Source organism: Tribolium madens, unplaced genomic scaffold (assembly GCF_015345945.1).
Source record: "Tribolium madens isolate multiple individuals breed KSU strain unplaced genomic scaffold, Tmad_KSU_1.1 Scaffold_97;HRSCAF=244;Tcas5.2_LG3a, whole genome shotgun sequence".
In the NCBI taxonomy this organism is placed as follows: Eukaryota; Metazoa; Arthropoda; class Insecta; order Coleoptera; family Tenebrionidae; genus Tribolium; species Tribolium madens.
The window spans coordinates 3,868,619-3,891,320 of NW_025401069.1; the positions used below are offsets into that span (position 1 = coordinate 3,868,619).

The 22,702-nt window shown below is 30.6% G+C and overlaps 1 protein-coding gene across 2 annotated transcripts in view; it reads left to right on the plus strand.

Annotated features, from left to right (window-relative positions):
* Nucleotides 1–22,702, plus strand: part of LOC123014292 (irregular chiasm C-roughest protein-like) — a 224,724-nt gene that overhangs the window by 151,621 nt on the left and 50,401 nt on the right. The window contains exon 1 of one of the 2 annotated variants that reach the window (XM_044413332.1): nt 269–419. The exons of the other annotated variant lie outside the window; for it this stretch is intronic. The gene's annotated coding sequence lies outside the window, so the exon portion shown is untranslated. Of the gene's footprint in view, nt 1–268; nt 420–22,702 lie in introns of those variants that run through there. 2 annotated transcript variants of the gene reach the window in all.

The following is a 22,702-nucleotide window of genomic DNA, read 5'->3' on the forward strand; positions in this document are numbered from 1 at the left end:
CTGAATTGTTACTGGCACAAAGTTGAGCATTGTGACAAAGTATTCGAAAATCGCGGATCGAACCACGAACTTGCAAGTAATTCCGCGCTTCCAAATTTAAATAAAAAAACACTCAAGAGCTTTCGATACGCTGATTGGAACTAATTTTAGCAACCCCTGATCAAAGTCAAAACATACGTGGGCTTAAACGAGCAGTAATGGCGATTCTAAACGAGCCTTACTTGAATGTGTCTGGATGTATTTTTAGCTAGTACATTTTAAACTTTCAAGTCGTTCACCCGTTGATTTTGGAAAGGGGACACTCGAATTAAAAGTATTAACTGTTTTCGCCCTTATCGGAGTGAACAATTGAAGTTTAATTTGGCATTTACTAATTCGAACGAACGACAACGATTTTGGATCACTTCAGGAAAAAAATTGTAAGTACAATCATTTGGTAAAACTTAGTAATTCGTTGATGTGAAAGAGTCATTTAAATTAACTTGAATAATGAAATGCATTTGCCTTTTAAATACTCACCAGCAAAATTAAATATTTTAATTAGCAGAAAAAGTTGAAAAAGCTTAGACTTAATTAGAGTTTTCAATGAATCTGTTTTGAAGACTAGGTGTGCTAGGTGTTTGGCTTGTCACGATTTGGAAAAAAATATTCGACGACGCAGTAATAATTTGGAAATTTGGAAAGTTTTCTTGAATTAAAGCGATAAACTAACATCTTAAGTGAAAAACTTTTAAAACTGTTCAGAATAAGTGATAAGCTAGGAAATATTCCACTAATTTATACAATGTTCAAGAAGTTTTTAATTAATTTTAAAATCTGGTAACAGCTGACTCGGTTCACACATTTGGAATAAATAAATCAATTGAAACCAAATGAGTATTTACCATATAGGTTTTATTTTTACATTAATCAATCTGCTTTATTAATATACTGTAAATTGGCAAATTATATTTTATGTTAATATAATTAATTAATTCAGAAAATTTCATCGCCCACTCGTGCTTTACACCAGTTTTTGCGAATATCTAACTAAAATTTAGAACGTAGGTGTACAAAAACTTAAAGCTTAATTTTAAATTCTTTAAGTACGTAGATAGGTTTTATAATTTTTTTATACAACGGGTGTGTTAAAAGGAATATTAAAACGGAATTATACTCTGTCTTATTTTTCCTCTCTGTTTCCTTCCGGTAGCATTTTTATTTTTAAAAGTATTATAAATATATTTTTTCCGGTTCATACACTGTTTTGTAGATTCTAATTATTTGTGTTTCTGTATGTTAAGTTCGTACGTACTGTATCGATTCCTATTACATTTTCTACGACTTCGTTTAAATTCTTCGACACCACAATTAATTTTAAACATGCATTTCTAACCATAGAATAAATTTCTGTCAGAGGACGTTGTTAATCACTTCGGACATAAATCCCAAAAGACGAGAAAAACGTATTTATTTTAGTCAAGGTATAATATTTGCATGTAAAATACAGAAAGAGAAGGAAACGCTGCTAGAAACAAACACATTTCTACATATTTTAACATTGCTGGGTTAACAATAGAAGATATATTTTACCTAACTTATACAGAAGATAAGTAGATTAGTTAGTACGTGTTGAATCTATGTGTATTTAAATTTATGTCAGCCTCGGTTGGATTTCCAGGATATTGGAAACAAAACTAGTAATAGCTTCCTGCAACGTAGCTGAAAAGTGGGATTATAAATAATTCTTTGTTTGTTATTATATAACCACATGAAATTCGTTACTAAAAATTCTTTTTATTCTGGAGGAGATAAAACAAATTGTGTTATTACTTGCGGTAAAACACTTTTTCTTAAATTACGAAATGAAATATGTTATCTATTTTCTAACAGGAAACATGTATGCACATCATTCCAGAAATACTTTCAAGTCAATAACTCATAATCTTGATAAACCTATAGAAGTATGCACCGTTAGACAAGCAGCTTACTCGATATTTGCTTCCTTATTATTATTTATGTAGTTTAATAATCTAAGACTTTATCCACTCATCGCATCCAATTAGATTCTTAGAAATGAAAGTGTCATCAACTCAGCATTGGTATACTTTATTTGTTCTCTTTAAAATCAAAAGAGAAATAGGCAATGCTGACTCCTTGGTTCTAGGATGCCAATTCCAATAGGAGCTGGCATCCATACCAACATGGAATACCATCTAACACCTTGTTGTCACTGTTGTTTATGGAGTCATACGGACAGAAGTCGTGTAAACCTCACCACACAACTTCAATAATACGATCAGTTGTTTATAACTTTAAAAGATTTATGTGTTTTATTTTTATTTCTGTTACTTTTATACTCCGCCAGCTGTTCTCTCGCACCCTTCTTTAGTTCTTTCCACGTTGATACGCTCTCAATAACATAATCTGCACTTTCCGATTCTAAATTGAGATGTAACTTAGAAAAAATTGTTTTTATGGAAAAGGAATCGGGAGTGATACTATTAGAAAGGTTTCAGGGTACGTCGAAGCTCCGCATTAATTCTTGGGTCGATACTGTGGTCTACGTGTCGCAAGACACTGGTGTACAACTAATATGGAGAACATTTATATCAATAAATGTCTTTACAGTGCACAAATTGGTTCCGTGAATCACTTGTGAATTTGATATAATGTTTAAGTGGCATTTCAATATCCGTGTTCACAAGTCAGTGCCGCTGAATTACACGACACCTGCTCGAAATGGAGAGGGTTGACACTTTCAATACGTCTATTGGGAACGACCGGTCAGACAGGCATACCTCTACACTTGCCCTTCTCATAAGGATCATCTGCAATTTTAAAGAGACACTGCCTTGCATGCGATATTCACTAGTGATGCGACGTCCAAAGAGGAGGAGAGGGATGGAGACAATCTTTCAAGTCTATTTGGATGGGATTGAGTTAGTTTTATGTTTTCATTTCGATAAAAAACTATTTATAATTAATATAATAATATTTATAATAATATAACTATTTTTAATTGCATTCAGCTCATTTTTATTGGCTAAATAATCATATTTATTTATTTTATATAGTACATGTGTATGTATATTAAATATGAATTGATTTTAATAATGTTATGTTAATTTGAACATATGTAGTTGATTGTTATTATTAGAATGTTTGATTATTTTTTGCTCTTTTATTCCAAATTTTATGAATCAAATTTTATTTACAATCACTAATGTAATATGCCGATTACTAACCTTTTAAAGGTTGGGAAACACATCATTAAATCTCATGAGGAGTAACAATATTACTTCTCTTGGGCGGTAATATGCAGGATAGCCAACCTTAACATTACAAAAATACCGGGAATAATTTCTTTTAAATTGTCAAGTTACGCCTAAATTGGTATTCAATTGCTTCTGTATAGCAGTTTCTCTTACTTCTGAGGGAGTACACTGCTCGACGATTTTAAATCAGATTCACACATTATTTCAATAATTTCTTTGACATTTATGAAATGTCAAAAATCAGACGCCATTTGGATGGTCTAACACGTTTGGACCTTAACTTTGTTAGAATTTTATTTTACTCCAATTTTTGACTGAAAATAATGTGATTGTGAATAAAATAACATACAAACCTCGGTGGTAATGGTATTACCCCTTGTGCTTTATCCGATCTCGAGGCTGGCGCCTCTCAATCGTATACATAAGCACTCGGGGTATGCCATGTTTACCACCTCGCTTGTAATGTACTATTAACATAGGTTATGCAATTACGAACTAATAATACAGTTTCATTCAAATGAGTAATGAAAATGATTATTAAGAAAAGTTTGAAAGAGAAATTGTATTTATAGAAACGTGGAAATGGAATAGATTGTTAATTCAAAGCACTTATAACATTAAATACAAATTGTATATTTATTAAACACTTGCACTCTGAATTACAATAATTGCAAAATCAATAGCTCTTTTCTCAAACAAAAGGTATCAGAGTTTGCTTTGTGGAAATGGAAAAGGTTATCAAACAATAAATATAATTAAATCATAGTAATTAAAGGAGAGGTGATAGATTAAAGCATTACACAAAAAATATCACAACTTTAGTTAGAGTTAGAGTTTTTTAAAGGAATATGTAAAGAAACCTTTTAAAATCCCACCTAAATCTTTTCTTATGAACAGCACTTTCCTTCCCAATTTCTTCTTCGGCCGATGGTAAATAAAAAGATTAAAACTCGGATTAAAATATCGAGTAGTACAATAAAAAATTGTCTTGTTTGTGTTGACTAAAAACTGCTGTAAGGGAATTTGCTGCATGTTATTTTAAAAACTTTTAATGAATAACAATAGAGACATTCTTTCATAAATTAGACGTATTTCAATTATATAAGAAATAATATAATTATATAATAAACTTATACCAATTATGTACCTTAAATATTAGCGTGGTACTAGCAGCCACAATGATTAATTCAATTTGAAGTATCTTTCTTTTACGAATAAATAACATTAATTATTCAACAAAGCATAAGGCATGATCAAAGAGAAATATCTGATTCGTCAAAATTTATACTGAGTTCGTCTAAGCCCTGGAGTGTATTATAATAATTCTCAATTATACAAAGTGATCCTTTCTATAAAGGGATCTGGATGGCCTTACATATCTCCCCAAAGGTGTTATATGCGTAGGGGAAACACAGGATGCAGGGTTGACGAACTTGTAAAAATGACGCTCCCTTCTGTTTGTTCAGGACGCGCAATCTTTTTGGTAGGTATATTTAGCGAATGTGGTTAATGAAGCAGAGTGACGAGTAGGGACCTAGAATGTATTATGTACATTTCTTTTAAGTATATGAATAGAAAACTTTGCACGATAAATTAATCTATGTATGTAATTATAAAAAACAAAACTTTGATATAATTTTATTACTGAGCTATAAGTTTTTAACATGCTAGTCACAATCCACCAGCATCTAGAATTTTCTCACAAAATAAGTCTTTTTGCAAGAATCCAATCGAATTGGTTGCTTTTATTTTATTAACTTTGCAATCAATTTATGAGACTGCTTTAATTATCTTGACGTGTTCTTGTACTCGTAATTTTTAAGAATCAAGTTATCTTCCTGAATATCAATTTATATCTGGTTGATTGGCACTATTTTTGTTGTATTTTGTCTTGACTCCTAAGCTTTGAAATGCTTCTACTAGTTTAACCAGTCTTCTGTCAATTTCCGATAATCAGTTTAGCATAATTTACCCTTATCTAGTATACAAGAAAGTACGTCATTCTATTAATGAAACTAGGCAAATTATTTGGCTTTGTAAGTTTAAAATTGAAATATCACGTGTGTATTTGTGACGCATACTTATCGATTTCTGTATCAATATTTAAACTCATACGACTAGTCGTCTATGAAAATGATTAAAGCTTAATTAATATTTCGGTCAGAAATTCTAATGCTGTTACCATGTAATATCCTGTCGATTTTTCGATATCAGTTTGTAACCATTACGCATACAGATTGAATATTATTATTTCGCCATTTTCGCAATTTATTGTACTGACTGATTAAGAAATAACTACAAAATGCGTTTTGTAGGAAAATAGGTTTGAAATTTTAACGTAATAAATAATATTCTGGTAATAAATATGATTTTCTAAAATAATAATTTGGTGTTTGTTGTGGAAATTTGTCCTAAATCAATCAAGATTTTCACGAGGAATTAATGGTCTAATTTGGGATAACATTATTACACATCTCCATTGTGCGATAAAAAATGATAGATGATGCCACATTTTCCCTTAATTACTCGAAAACAGGCCACGAGTGATGTGCGATCTTTTGTTCTTATAATCTGTGTACAATTCGTTTTGCAAAAAAGCTCTTTACAAATGGAACTCTGTCTTTATTTAACTTGGAATAAATTGTGGAGTATAAGAGATCGAGAACGTGAAGCGCGCGGTTATTTTTCATTTTTACGAGCTGAACCAGTCCAGTCTTTCAGTGCTGACATTCGGTTCATTCATATTTTAAAAACCCCCGCACGTCATTCCAGTTTAAAAAAAAGGACTTAATTTACGGCACCACTCTGTCTAAAACAGATTTCCTGTTTATACTGACAACTTTAAAATTCTTATTTGGAGATTATTTTTTAATTTTGAATGTTGCAAAACGTAACATTTTCAGTAGTTTAACAAAATATTGTATTATAAATAATTATGGAGTTTTATCAGTAGATCAAAAAAGCACTATTTAAATTGGATTATGTATGTATTGCTTTTTTGGGTGAATTAATTTAATATATAGCGAATCTAAATGGAAACACGTATTTGTTTTTTGTTTTCGGGTTTCAACATTTATTTTTACTAATAGGTATGCATTTATTTGGCTGTAAGCGGCTATTTGATCCAAAATTTAGTATATTTTTAATTTTTGAATAAGGGCAGTTTATACAATCTTTGGATAAACCGTGTATAAGTTATTTATGATATAATTACTAAAATTACAATTGTTGTAATACCACAAATGTCAAAAAAAACTACTGATTGAAAATTTAGATACATACTATTGTGTTACATCATTTAAATTATATATTTGCATCTAGCATTTAGGCTAGGCATAAAAATTTTTTTTTATAATCGATACAACAGCGTTGAGAATTTTAAGAAGAAAAAAACTCAATCGAAGCTTCAATAGGGGAAAAGAAAAGTGTCTTCTATCGCGTGATATTTTGTCGACGGTAGCAAAGGAAACGAAAAGCGGAAATGAAGGAGATTTTTACAATTATTCCCATTTCTTGAATCGGTCGTTGAGGCGTATATAGTGTGCCCTAGAACTCGCGCCCCAGAGAAAAATGTCAAGTGCCAGCGGCAATAGATCGCCAAAAAATGTAGCCAAAGAAGTAATTTTTGCTTGTATAAGAAAGTTATTAGACTCTTAAATCCACCAATCCCAGAAGCGCACCTCAATGTGTGATTGAAAAAAAAAATTATATCCTTTGCTAGCTTATTTAAATACGTCAGCCGACGTATATAAAAAAAAATAGAAAAATGACATTCAGTGTCCCAACTCTTCTAATATAGGTACTCTAATAATAAGTGATAGTGAAAAAAAATTCTAATAAGGGTTTCTTAGTTACCGAGATATACCGTGTTAAAACTACTATCAAATTTTAAACTTTTAGGTAATTTGAACTGATGACACACAAACTGATGAGTATAGATAAGTGATGTCAAGTAGTATCTACCTCAAGAAGAGCAAATACGTATAACCTAGATACTTTTTTCGTCTAATTTTTTAAATAACTTTATGTTAATTTTTGAAACGTCTTTGTATTTCATGTTTTTTTACGATATTAATAAATATACAGGGTTATTCATAAATATGAAGCAATATTTGAACCTCAAAAATGACCCATAAAATGATGTTAATTTAAATAATAACTCGTGTCCTATCTCTACTGATAAGAATTTTACAGCCCTCGGAATGTGGGTATGGAAATTTGATTTTTTTATAGTAACTTTGAAACTATTTGATCAAATATTATAAAATTTGGAACATTTCCTTGTGACAACATACCTTTTGAACTGGTAATCACGAAAACCGGATACATCCACTCAATTTCCGGTTCCAGCAGTTGCAGGTCACATTTTCTGTGTTTTTCCATTTTTTTGCTCTCTTATTACCAACTTTTTATTTCCCAAATAGATAGAGTAATAAATTTCGAATAAAAACGCAAAACCTTTAATACCCCTAAAATAGACCGTTTCAAAGATATTTTAATTTAAACTGAGGACTGCACAACGCTGAAATCAAAAAATAGGGATTTTGAATAAGTGGTATCCACGGCAACCAATGACCATGGTTACAACAATCCCTACCAGGCATCTGTTAACTTTGACGATAAATTTTTGTGAATTTTTTATAAATTAAATGCTACGAGATCGATTTGGATTTATTGTAGATTACGTTTGGAGTCTGAAGTACACTCTTTTATTAAATATTTTCAATTAATCGCCCAAGAATCGTCCATTGTCAAAGTTGACAAATGCCTGACAGCGATTTGTGGGACCATGGTCATTTGTTGCCGTGGATATCATTTACTCAAAATCCCTATTTTTTGATTTCAGCGTTGTGCAGTCCTCAATTTAAATTAAAATATCTTTGAAACGGTCCATTTTTGGGGTATTAAAGGTTATGCGTTTTTGATTTGAAATTGATTACTCTATCTATTTGGGCAATAAAAAGTTGGTGTTAAGAGAGCAAAAAAATGGAAAAACACAGAAAATGTGACCTGCAACTGCTGGAACCGGAAATTGAGTGGATGTATCCGGTTTTCGTGATTACCAGTTCAAAAGGTATATTATCACAAGGAAATGTTCCAAATTTTATAATATTTGGTCAAATAGTTCCAAAGTTATTACAAAAAAAACAATTTTCCATACCCACATTCCGAGGGCTATAAAATTCTTATCAGTAGAGATAGGACACGAGTTATTATTTAAATTAACATCATTTTATAGGTCATCTTTGATGTTCAAATATTGCTTCATATTTATGAATAACCCTGTATATTAACTACCTTTTTGTAAACATTAGACTTTATTATATTAAAACTAGACATCTAAAAATTTAGCTTCACACGGGTTTGAATATGCGACAATTTTGGGTCGGAGTATAATTATCTCATGCGCTGTGTACCTAAATAATTTCTTGCACTTTTAGGTCTTTTGTGCTTTGTGTAATTTGTAGTTCTTGGTAATAAATGAAAAATTGGATTATTGTCAACCGATATATTCTCTTGCTTATCTTTACTGAATCACCCTAAATGTGTTGTCAATAAAAGAATAATTGAGGAACAGAAGTTCAAAAAGCAGTTTGTCGAATTTTAAAATAGTTTTAATTTTTTATATCAGTGACAATAAATATGAAAAAATATGTACAAATTGGGCACAATTGGACACTAATTAATTTTACGGCTGGAGTACTTAGGCATTTTATAAAAAAACTTTAAAAACCTTTATCTCAATTCACAAAAACATGAACAAACTGCATTTTAAAAGTCTGCTCTTCAATTATAAGCAAATTGTCTCACTGTTTTATTGGGTTTAAATCTTCGTAGACCATGACGTATTGTTTGCGCATTTAATACCCTCTTCTGTAGAAAGTGTTAAAAACCTAAACTACACAGTTCAACAATTATTCTACGGTCTTCAATCAATACCAGAGAACAACCTTTTTGTTATTTAAATAATGGTATTGAAGTGCGAGTTAATTGTTACAGAACCACAGCGACAATCTGTGATTACCATTACAGCGAAAAAGAGTTCAATGCGCAAAAGAAAAACGTGCGAATGTTGCTTTACATCTAATTACCTTTCTGTAAGTCGATGCAATCGATTCACTTTACATTGAAGCTTTAAATTGCAAGAGTGAATCTTTTTTATTATCGACGCCTTGTAATTGAATTGCATATCGATAGTGTTATTAGTGGTAAAGTTTCGTTGCTCGAAACATCTGTATGGAAGGAAACTTTCCCTTTAAATATTTGTGTAGAATCAGAAAAAGCGTCGAGACGCCGGTGCCGACAAACCACGTGGAGTCTCCCCGGAATAAACGCATGATTCATCAGACGCTTTCCCGTCTCCCTCATTTCTCCTTTCAACACGAGCGAAATTAGCTCCGAACCCTCAACTTATGTACTATCTATAAATAGCCAAAGTAGAGCCAAGCGGTTTAACCCCCTCGCAATAATTTCGCATGATAAATACGAACATGTAAGTCAGACGTGGTGGTGAATTGAGCAAGGGCTGGAAACACGAAAATACTATTTACGAGACTTTAGGAAGTGATGAGTTTACCGGCTGTAAAAGGAACCATTTCGCTTCATTTGATTTGCTATCAGATTGTGATTTATGTCACATAATTGCCAAACAGTGTGAAAGCTTTCTCAAAATTTTCTAGACGAGAGATAAAAAAGGATTATTTCCTTTTATTTTTATTTGAACGTCGATAGATATGACATTTGTGTCGTCGGTATTTTCCTGAGATGTTTTTCACTATTTTTTCGCATCTTCTTACAAAAGTGCACTGCTACTGACAAAGTGGCGATTCGAGCGTAAAACACTGTCATGGCGTATTACGTCCATTCATAAACCAAATAAAATCCGTCAACAATGAGTACATCCATCAGTTTTGTTAAATCAACCAGGCGTTCTATCGTTCGTTCTTTATGATACACCCTGCTGTTAATCAACACACATACTCGTATTTACATATGCAAAAATATCTACTTTTTAAAATCTAAGTTGTTCATAATTATATTTCAAACTTTTGACTACATACTTTCTGCTGTTGTGTCGAGCAATGCTGCGCATCTTTCTCACACTGCCGTCTTCCACTTTTTCCAACTGTTGTGTTTGCGGTCTGAGATTATAATTGTCATTTAAACACTATGCCGCTAATTGAAATTACAGTTAAGTTGAGGACCACTTGTTGATAAATGGGACGTTATTTAGGCTTCTCACCAGATAGTTACAGGATTCAAATAAGTTATTTTTTTTTTAAATTTTGCCTTGACATTAATGGTAAATGATGAGTAAAAAACGTAATTCTGGAGACTCATCATGCGTAATAACACTAATTAATCCATTTTGCAAAGCTCCCTAAAAAATAAATAAAGACAAGGCGCCGCCACTCCATGGATTGCTAGGTAAAGAAACATGGCAAATTTAATTAAAACGCTACAATCTAATCAAATTATGAAAAAAGGAAACTATCTGGATCAGATAATTAAATCAGTTGGATTTTTATTATTTGTTCTGGTAAAATTGCGTAAAGTAAACGTTAAACTAATTTAGACTAATTAAAGTTTTATGATTTTATTTAGTGTCGTATAAGAACAAAGATCCGGCCCTGATTAGGTTGCACTCTCCAATTTCTTGACTCGTTTGAAACTGAAAGGTGGACCCTGAACCAGTTATTAAATTCAGATTAAACTTGATTATTTTTGTTTATTATGGAGTTTTATTTACATGGGCAATAAGTAGACTTGAGCAAATAAGAGTTTTAAAGGTACGTTCTAACACGTTTTTATCGTCGGGGTCATCTGTAATTTTGGTTTAGCTTTGGTGAATGTAATTAGGATTTTATTGTTGCCCAGACTATCGAGTAAAAAAATTTTTTGTAGTAACTGATGCTCAAACTCGAAAATTGTTCTTAAAGTTAATATTTCACGAGATAGAAAAAACTAATAAAGGTTGAAAATAATTCTGTAAACCGACCTTACCTTAAGTTGATATAATAAAATTTTGTCTTAAAACACCATATTCTTGGGTAGTAGATATTTCCAAACATTACCGTCCTCACAGCTGTAACAAAGGTAGGACAAAAAACGGCGCGGCGGAATATCAAAAAGACTACACAAAATTCCGGTTTTGATAACTTTCTTTATCGAATTTCAAAAACTAAAATGTTAATTCGTCGCCCTACCCTGTTTTTTTAATATTTATCATATATTGGTTTTTTATTTATTTTTACAAAAAAAGTCAAAAAGTAAGAAAGTGCTCTGTTGGCGAGTTTGTGTAATATGAATACTTAAAAAATAGAAACAAAACATAAATTGAAAATAGAAATTTCACAGAATCTGTCTCTTTAAAAATAAACTAAAATCTGCTCCTCTTTAGCCTTAAGAAATTTGTTAGCATAATACAAAATAATTAAGTACCTAAATATGCAAAATATTATGCGATACGGTGTGTACCTGAACATTTTAGAGAATCAAACAAACACAAAGAATAAAAAATGTTGAAATAGTATGGTTTACATTTATTGTAACCAGAATTTAATATTATAATTTATAATAAAGCATTGGTTTACAAGCTTTTTGAACTCACAGGGCCATTTTTGGCGCTCCGTGGCGCTCTAGTGAGTCCAAGCATGAATCACAATAATTAACATATTAAAATAAATACAGGTAAAACTTTTACAACACACCCACCAACAAAATATAACAATTTGTTGCGCCAATAGTGTGAAGTTTTAGAGAATTTATTTTTTGCATTTTGCATCTTCTATACTTTTTGTAGTTTTCAAATAAGCAATACAACTGTTTACCTACTGTAAACCAAAAGTCACTTTTCTAAGAGCAAAATGGTTTTTGTTATAGTTTATTTACTGTCACCCGACTATGTTACCTGTTGTCAGTAGGTATTCATAATAAAATTTTGCAATATTAGATAATATTCGTACCATGTGGCGATACTGGTTAAAGTTTTAGAGCGTACTCGTCCGTTGTTACATACTGGGTGCATCAGAACTTGCGAAAAGAGAAAAATTTCAAGTAAGATAGAATACCAGGAACATTTTGTCATTTATTTTTTGACATTTGAATTTTTGTTATGTGTATTGAATGATACTGATGATCTTGTAAACGTTTTTTTTTATAATTATCTAATAAAGGTGCAAAATTTTTTCCAATAAAAGCCACAAATAACATTGTTACAGAGTTACAATTTAGGATACAGCTTTCTTGTTTCCTCTTCTAATAGCCTGTAGCAAAAAAACGTAGAAAATTATTTTTCCAACAGAAATAAATAGAGTCAAAGTGCAAACTTTAAACTCTCATAACTTCAAAATTTTTATAGATAGTTATAATTATAATTATAATATAGATATAATTTTTCATGTTCCTGGTATCTTAGCTTATATGGCATTTTTTCTGGGGCGCGAATTCTGGAACACCCTGTAGGTATAACTTACTTTAAAAAGAATAGCTCAAACGACTACGTCTCGTGACCTTTCTTTCTTGAATGGTAATATGCAACTAACTCACTTTTACCATAAATAATTACGTACTATTTTTTGGATATCCAACATACTTTTTTTTATAAAGCCTATTTATTTGTCAAAAAAGCTTTACGTCTTTGTGGGTTATAAATATTTTTTTAATATTTTTTAATTAACACTAAAAAAGTGATAAGTATTTGTGAGTAATTAAGGCATTATTATCAATTTAGTCACCCCACTGACTGACGCATGGTGTAGGGGTAGTCGTAAGCACGGGAATAGGCTATTAATTACAACTTATGGTTGCGACTCACATAAGCGAATGATAAATTAAAAAAGCTAAATTTGTGAAGGCCTGTAATTCGATTTTCATCATCAAGTTTTATGTGGCTCCAAACCCCACAACATGTGTTTACTTACGAAATCTTGAAGAACAGGTGGTTCGCGTAGTCAGGTAAATCAAATCCGACTTTTTTACATTAAGAACCCCTTTGGAGGAATGGCATCTTATATAGAGGAATGGTTCTTACAGGAAACGGGTAATCTCTGTCTTTGTTTAGCAGCTTTACAATGTATGTCAAATCTCACTCAAATTGGACCGACTGGCGGCTGAGATAACTCTTATGATGGAGGCCTTAAGTCTTAAAGTTGCTTAATAACCAGATTTAATACGGATGCAGGCAGGTGCATTGTGGTCGTCGTATTTCGTAGGCAATAAGGATTATTTCTGCCTGAAGCAAATCTCCTTTTGACAGCTATCTTTGCTGGTAAATTATTGGAGATCTGAGGCAGGTGCAAACTGCTGTTTATGTGTCATGGAAAGTTCTTGGCTTGATCACGGCTGTATTATGCTTGATTTTGGAATTAAACAGTTTGTCAGATTTGTTTCTAGGTTATTCACAAATGCTTTAAATGTAAACAAATTTACTACATTCTATACACAAACCGACGAACTTTTATTAATAAAAACCGAATGAAGTGTTGTTAAACACACAAAGTTTGCAATCAAAAATTTAATCCCTCACTTAAATCTGCTTTATTGCTCGAAGTTCATAATACACAGGAAAACTGATCTGAAAAGCGCACTTACATTTGCGCAACCAATTATTGAAAATTAACTTTTTTATTTTTCAGCTGAAAATTTTTCCAATGTATAAATCCAATGTTTAAAAAACCAATTTAAAAATTCTTAAGTGAATTCTTTAAACATTCTCAACAAATAACTCGAACTCATGCTTATGTGACACTAAATTGTCTATCGTTCACTTATTTCAACTGATAAGTTTGAGATATGTAAAAATATACACACATTTTTTTAATTATACATTCTTCAGCAAACCTAAACAGTTTAAATAAAAAAAGTAAGGTTGCGAATCAATTTCATAATGATCAGTGAATAGGTATAGGTTCATAATCACTTTCTTGATTTTTATGTAGATGGCGTCCTTGAGTGTTACCTGAGTGGCAGGTGCAAAGTCTAAATTTGAGGCATGAGAGGAAATGCCGAAAGTAAATATTTTTGATGGTGGGTAGTTTTTCTCTCAGAAAACCTCTAATTTAGTAGAATTCTTAAGTTAAATGACAAAGAGCAATTGTCAATCATTGACGACAAATAGCAAATAATTTTCTTTAAAAGCAATACTGGTATAATACGATAATACGAATAGGTGTTATACCCAATCTCTTTAGAGAATTTTCTTAAAAAGTTAGTTAAGGAATTTTAATTGAATCAACTTTTAACGCTGCAAAATTCCACCCACCATAACTGTTAGTAACAGTCGAATTCTTGCAAAAACCACCAAAAATTTACATGTTTCTGGAATTTTTAATGCTTCAGTATAAATGCAGTGTCGATAATTTCTTTACTTATTTATTTACTTTAGTGTTCAGTTTTAAAAAGCGTAATGTAATACATGTTTGATACAAATGTACCGAATTTTATTTATCAATAAAACAGCTACTTTCCAGTTCCATGTTTAAAGCTCAATCTTGGTCAATTGCACTGGATGTACAAAATAATGTTTCCTCCTATAACAAAGATAAAGGGACGTTTTCTATCATTTTTGCTAATAATCTTGTTCTTCACTCCCTCAGGAATAAAATAAAAATGATATAACAAAATGACTTACATACCGATTTTTACTCTTAATATTGCATTTGAATGAAGTAAATATTTTGAGAAATTATTTGACAAATCTATCATTTCATGATGTTATTAATTTGCTCTCAAATGAAAATACCCTCGGCTTCCTACCGTTACCTCTGGCATTACCTACATTCTTGGGATTAAAATAATTGTTTATTTCCTTGACAGATAAATATCTATTTTGTATTATACCTATCTATAAAAATTTAGAAGTTATAACATCAAATTAATTTGCGGCAATATGAATACCTAACATGATGATGCTAAAGGAAAATGCGTGAACAAAAGTTCTATTTAAAACTGCATTAAATTATTAATGTATTTTAATAAAGTCATCTTTTTTACGTGTAATGTTCGTATACAATATTAAAGACGCCATTAACATTTTTTCTTGACATGTAATAATGGAAGCAATTTTAGTCTTCCGGTGATTCCTTGTTATTTAGATAAAAGGATTTTAAAGCTTTCGAAGAACTCTAGATCATCGTTGATTTAAGATTAATTAAGATTTAATTAAATAAAAGATCGACTGTGACTTCAATAGAGTTCAGTACATAAATAAGACCTATTTAGGAAATTTTTTACTTCATTAATTTAATAATCGCCGAAATTCGACTACCCACATTCCATTTATTTATTTAGAAAGATTTTTGTTGTAATGAAATATCGAAAATAACTCATATATTTACATAAATTTGCATTCATTTTCTAACTGAAGAGTATTTAGTTAACAGTTTCATCAACGATAATCCTCTAGAATTTCCTTAATAAAAATTCATGTGGACGGTTCAGTCAAGTGAACTACCGATTAGGTGTAATTAATTGACTATATGAAATCAGACGTTGCTATAATACATAAGTTTTTTTAATTATTACGAATTACTACATTACTTACCAAGTCACACCAGAAAAATGGAAAGATTTATTGATGCATACAAATAAGTCAATTAATTAAAAAGCTAAAATATGCTAAGAGCTGCTTTTGTGTACATTTAAACTAATGCGTCTACTAATGAACTGTTATTGATTGGTTTCTGTATAACAACAGAGAAATACTTCTGGGATTAAAATTACAATTTGATTTATTTGGAGAGTTGTTGTGAACAAAAACAAGTGTATTGACTTTTATAAGTCATTTTAATTAATCTCGGATTATTGTGTTTGAGTTGATGGGCTCGAATTTTGTTACTAGACCACCTTGAAAGGTTATAATTGAATTAAAAGTTGTTTTTTGTGAAACTAAATTTTTAATTAAAGGATGTGGACTAGATCCCAATTTAAAATTAGTTTTGTAGTTGGACCCACAAAAACTTAATCGTTGTCTGATTACACTAAATGAAGAAATTATTAAGCTTTGGCTTAACAATATACAACAAGCCGTCACCTTGTCATAACGTTGATTAGAATTTGTATCAGGTCTATAAAATTCATAGCGAGCTGTATGTTTGAAGTGAATGCTTTAAAATGAGTAATTTTCTGGATACTTTACCGTGTAATTGTCCATCAAGTATAATTAAAGTAATTAGATGTTTCAGGCTAGAAAATTACTTACAATAAAACCACCATTAGATGCTGATAATCACACAGTTCCAATCTCCTAATTTTAATGTTTAAATAATTTTTTCCACTTGCCAAGTTACTTCATCCGTAAATATTCCATTTTATCAGGTCGCCTTCTTTTTTACTTTTTCTTAAAGTTGCTAAGGTTTCATGGCATACAGGATTTCAGTGGGTTTGGCTAAGGCCGCAAACAGGGTAATCTGGTAAGGGTGAAGCATTCATTTGATTAACTTGGTTCGCATTACATTAACTTCGTCCAAGCTGATTCATTTACTTCGTTTTCTCACGTCATACGAGAAAATCTACAAGTTCTTGATGAGTAATAAGAATGGAAAAGGGGTCTATTGCACCCGCTTACTTATACTGAATTATTAAAGGAAACGTTTGTAATAAAATTGTTTATGCTGAGTGTGTTTGTTAATGGAAAAACTTGTACGTAGTTGAGGGTTGTTCACGGCACACGCAACTCACATGTAGTTAATACTTTATAGTTCAGTCATCATGCCTTATACTCTGCATCGGGACATGACTCACCTTAATTTGGTTGTTGCTGGTGAAAATTTTATTCTTTTATTTTATTTTTATTTAATTTAATTTTAAATCTAATTATAGTAAAGGTTATTGTAATGTAGCAAGTACTAAGGGATTAAATCATATTATTTTGTAATCATCTTTTTTATAAATTAAAAAAAAAACATGATACTACATTTTGTTTCATTTGTTTATTCATCGTAATTATTGCTAAAGAAGTTTGAGTAACATTTTAATTTAAGTAATTTTCTAAAACAAAGAACAAGACCGTTTTTATACTCGTAAAAATTCTGTGTTGCCTTATTTCAACATGTTTCATATTTCATACGCCACAGCATTTATCGCTGCATATAAACTAATAACAACAACAAAATTTTTGTATGTGTAATCAGGGTGAATTTTGTATAAAGCAAGTTTGGTGTTGCATAATTTGTTTACCTGCATCTTATATATTTAATGAAATGAACATACTGGTCTATGAACATATCCCGTTTGAATAAACTATAAAAATTTGTCTAGTTTTAACCAATAAGATTGATATCAGTGTCCATTAATCGTCCATTTTGCTGATAAAAATGTTGTTTAAACATTCTAAACGGTCCAATAGAGACGATTCATTAGAATTAAACTAAGATTATCGGGACATCATTCTTACCTTTCCCACCAGTAATTGACAATTTCTTCATTTATTATCACCGTAACATAGGAAATGAGATATAGAAGAGGTTTAAATATTTAAGAGAGGCGTTTTAATCTACAAAAAGGCAAATAAGAATTTTAATGCGATAAGAGTATAAATCATATAAAATTTTAACGCTGTTGTGTAATAAATGAGCTATGCAACTCAAGATCTTCTTTGCAGTTACACAGAAAATTTAATAATTTAAATGTGAAATTTATATTTCTTTGAAAAATTTATTTTTACTTACGTCTACGTCTGTTAAACTGACATCTGCACGACCAAAGAAATATAAATCTGCATTGGTAAAACGATATCATAACAACAATTTCAAAATTGAGCGCAAAGTGGAGAATACATAATGCGAAATCTGTGATGGAAGGTTTCACTTATTAATCGTGGTAATTGAAACAAATTTTGTGACACACTTTGTAATTTTAGAATTATAGGCTGCTGATTGGGATTTATTCATGGATATGTGCTTTGTAATTAACGCACTATATATTCAGCTGAACATAGCTTTAAAAAATGTAATGAAATTTTATGATTTGGCGCTTTAACACTGTTACTAATGTTTTAGATGTAAATATTTTACAGATGTTGGCATAAAATAACCAGTGTTCGTTTTTTAATTCTTCTGTTTATTCGCAACTTTTTGATAAAATTTTCATAACAACACATTACTTTGTTTTTATTGAAACTCTTGGCAATTCCTATTCACACTTATAATAATTAATAACGAATACTATAAATAGTTCTATGAATTGGTTTTAGGAGTGTTTTTCTGTTTTTTGTTATAATTTTTGATGGCTTGGTGCGACGAGTCTTCACCACCCGAAACATTCTCTGGTCTGAAACACCTCTGGGTATTTCAAGGCAGAGAAGAACTAACAATTTTCTTCAGTCAGTGTACTCTCATTACATCTACGCATTTACAGAAATACAAACTTTTTACTTGTGCATAAATTATTCAGACACGCAAGATTTGTAAAAACTGGTCAGGTATTCTACAATTTTTAGCTTGGAAGGAATTTATTTCTTAATTAAGTCGAAGAAAGAGAAATTTTTTCAAAAACTCTAAAAAGAAATGTTTGAAGTCAATATGTTAGTCGAGCATAACATTTTCAGATTTATTATATTTTATACCTACTGTTGCTGTTAGCATGTAAGCTACTGGTTTTACTTCTCAAGGTGTAATTTAAACATAATGGATATTGCCGTGAAAATATTTACAGCTTCAGTCGTTCAAATGTTTATTAGAATTTATTATTTATTCATGATGCTCTCCACAAATGTCAGTTTTTAATTATTAATGCACTTTATAATCTTTAAGTAAAAATTGACATATTAAATGTTTCAAGATTTTAATTACGTGAATGGTCATTTCAACCCCACTGCTTACATAGGAAGGCAATAAAATTTAAAACTTCTTAATTCGAATATACAAACTAATAAAAATAAGAAATTAAAGAAGCTAACACTAAGACAAATCCATGTCTTACATGCAGGAGGCCTCTACTCCAACTGTGTCGTTCCAGTAGATTGTAAATGAAGATTCCTTAGATAATTTAATATTCATCTCACTAAATGAAGTGATTTTGTGTGTCTTGTTCGTTTTTCTCTCTTTTTAAATATTATTTCAATATTTTATTATGGCGGCAGAACGCCGCTACCTGCTCTAAACCGAGGTAGCATCATCATAAAAAAAACTTTGATCTCGAAGTATAATAATTATGTCTACCCCACAGTTGCAACACGGACGTTAAAAAACTATATAATTTTATTTTGAAAAAGTTGCTTTTCGAATAAAACCTTCAATTCTCATTACCATTAACAAGTCTGCCCATAAAAGTATAAAATAACTGGCGCACACTGTGGCGACTTTGGAAGGATATATAGACTTTTTGGAGTTTTTGCAACAATTATTTGGTTCGCGTTCTTTTAATTTGCTTGAGAAGTCACGAGAAAATCTGACAAGTAGAAAAACGTTTTGATAGTTTATCTTAAATTGTTAATATTTATTTTAAAAATATATACAATTTAAAATTGTAAAATTTTAAACTACCATTATAATTGTTTTCAACTACAGTGCAAGCTTGATAAGCTTGATTATCTGGTGCAGTCAAATAACAGAGAAGCATGTATCAAATTGAATACTAATTATCTAAGATTGGAAATGATGAATTTAGAGTAATATTAGAATGTTTTTATGAAAAATATTTGTATGACGGAAAAAATAAAAATAAAAGATACAAAAGATAAAAACAAAATACATATATATATATTGATATGTATTTAACAATGAAACAGTGATTGAAATTTTATTTAAAAAAATTGTTATTTATTTATGGAGTTTATAAACCAATTAATTAAATAATTTGTGTTAATTAGCGATAACCTAATGCTGTAAAATATAGTTTTGACGTTTTGTTGTAGAAGCAAATTTCGAAGATTTGGCATAGATTTTAGTCGAATTTTTTTTTGAAAATATGTATGTATCTCGAACTGTGTGGATGCCGATTTTGAAGAAACTATATTATATTCAATAAACTTTTTTAATGAAAATTTTCAATAAAGTACGTCAAACTCAAAGTTATTGGTGGCAATAAACGCTAAACTATCGAAAAGACTATACAACTTACCAGATAAGCTAGAAGTCGATTGATATCTGATTTGTCGATTTGTTTAAAAAAAAAAATGTGAGACAGTATAATGCAGGTTTTATAGTCATAATTCTCCTTCTTTCAGTTTATAGTATAAATTTTACAATAAGTAAATTTTCTCAAAAATAATCGACCGCGCGAGAGAATATTAGGCATTTTTTTAATAATAACTTGTTTTACAAATAAAATAAATCAAAATTTTATTGTTGATTTTAAATGAAATATAAAAATTTATATAAAGAATAGAAACTATAAAGATATGCTTTAGTTTACTAGATGTGGTAGATGTCATCACTAAGAATTAATGTTTTTCGCAGTGTTGCTTCCTAACCGAGTCAACATCGCATTATTTTGAAACCGAAACCAAGTGAGCGAGTTTAATTCGACCAGTTTGGTCAAATGGTCATCAGTCGTTCGCTTTTTGTGTCGTTTTTAATTCCCATCGTCATCGCCACTGACTTGCTGAGTTTGTTTAACTTTGATATTTTTTCACCCTGTTGCCGGTTTCGTTACGCTATTGTCGACTCTTAATAGTTTCGGGTTGACTATCATCAAAGTCAGGCTGGCCACCCTGTCATTAGCATGACGTTGTAAAAGCTCTATTTTTACCAACGTTGGGCAACACAAGTTGGTCCAACTTGAATGAATACACCTGTATAATAGAATCGTGAGTTCACTATAACCTGTCTGGTCCAGTACAGTGATTATAAACACCGAACAGGAATCTAGCAAGCGGCTGCCACCTGTCTCGGCTCCTCATCGCTATTGGTCCAGATTCATTGTTTTTTATCGCCTGCTTCGATTTTTAATGCTACACTGCTAAACCGCGGATACGTAAATTATTCCTCAAGGTTTCCGCACTTCACTTTGTTGATTTGTTTAAAGTTGGAAAACAGGGTCGGATAACTTACTGATGGCCAGCGATTCATTTGTGACAGGGAATAATTTGTAGGTGTCAAAATCTAACGTTTAGAAATTTTAATTAAGCGGCTTTCCTGGATATAGTATGGTTTTAGAGACTATCTTTCACACCTCGATTCCACTGACAAAAATTAATTATCCACGGCGATAGTCTCATTGCAACGCCGACGATGTTTGTGTTTTGAAAATTGATTAGCCACCTTTGATGATAACGATCGTGATGACTAGATCTACGACGCGCAGGGTTGCTTAGCGACTTTTCTTTATGAACAAGACAGCAAATACATCACACTCGCTTATAACAGAGAGTACAAAATTAAAAGTTTCTCAGGGAATAAAATTTCACAACGATTTTAAATAAATTTTTATCTCCGGAATGCATTTGAAAATGCAGACCGGTTAATATAAGTATTATTTTTGTCTGTTTTGATTACCAAATATATATTACATTGTCAAAATTATAAATGTACAATTCATACAAAGTTAAACGATATATTTCGATGTTCTTATTTTGGCCACTTATTAGATACTGGAATAAGATTCTTGAATTATTCTGAAGTTTGCTTATTCATTAGTGTTCACAGCACAAGTTGAAAGTTATTTGAACTTAAATTAAATCAAAATTCTTTGCAAAGTCTTTTGTATGTACTGCTACTAATAAAAAAAAATGGTTTTAGGTAATTTTAAGATAAGATTATTTTTGGCTTATATATTTTTTACCAAGAAAAAGTACGCAAAAATATTTTAAACTGTTATATTGTTGTTTAAAAAACTTCATTATATGAAGCATTTACATTATTGAAAAGTTTTTTTCATAGAACCAAAGTAAATAAAGCGACACTTTGTGTATAGATCATTTTAACAACTTCTACTTCTCTCCTTTATTATACACAAAAATGTAATTTTTTCGACGTTTGCAAATAAATTTAGCCATCATTTTTAATTCATCTAAAATGATCTGTTGATATAATAGTATAAATGTTATACCAGGTAAATATAACTTTATGTGGCTCGTCTAAAATAACAAACGTTCAGCTTCGCTACACAAAGTGTCACTTTTACCCCTAACCATATAATCTACTATTTTTATTGTCTTCAAAAAGCTCATTATAATATTGTCCATAAAAAGATGGCTAATCCATGTTTTATATATCTATTTTAAAATCTATGAAATACAGAGTCACTTTTTTTAATTTTCAAAATAGTGAATTTTATTGGTCATAGATTTATTTTAATAGGATCCTCTTGTGACACAGGTTTTTCTCATGCAGAATTTACATCTTTTTAATCTGTTTTACATGAAAAAATGCAGTTAGTAATTACCATTTTTCTAAAAAATTACATCTGCACTGAGCTATGAAAGAATTTACAAAATTTGTTTAAAATAATACATAATAATTTAATAAAACTGATGTAGCTTTTATGAAACTGGATGTTTTCCT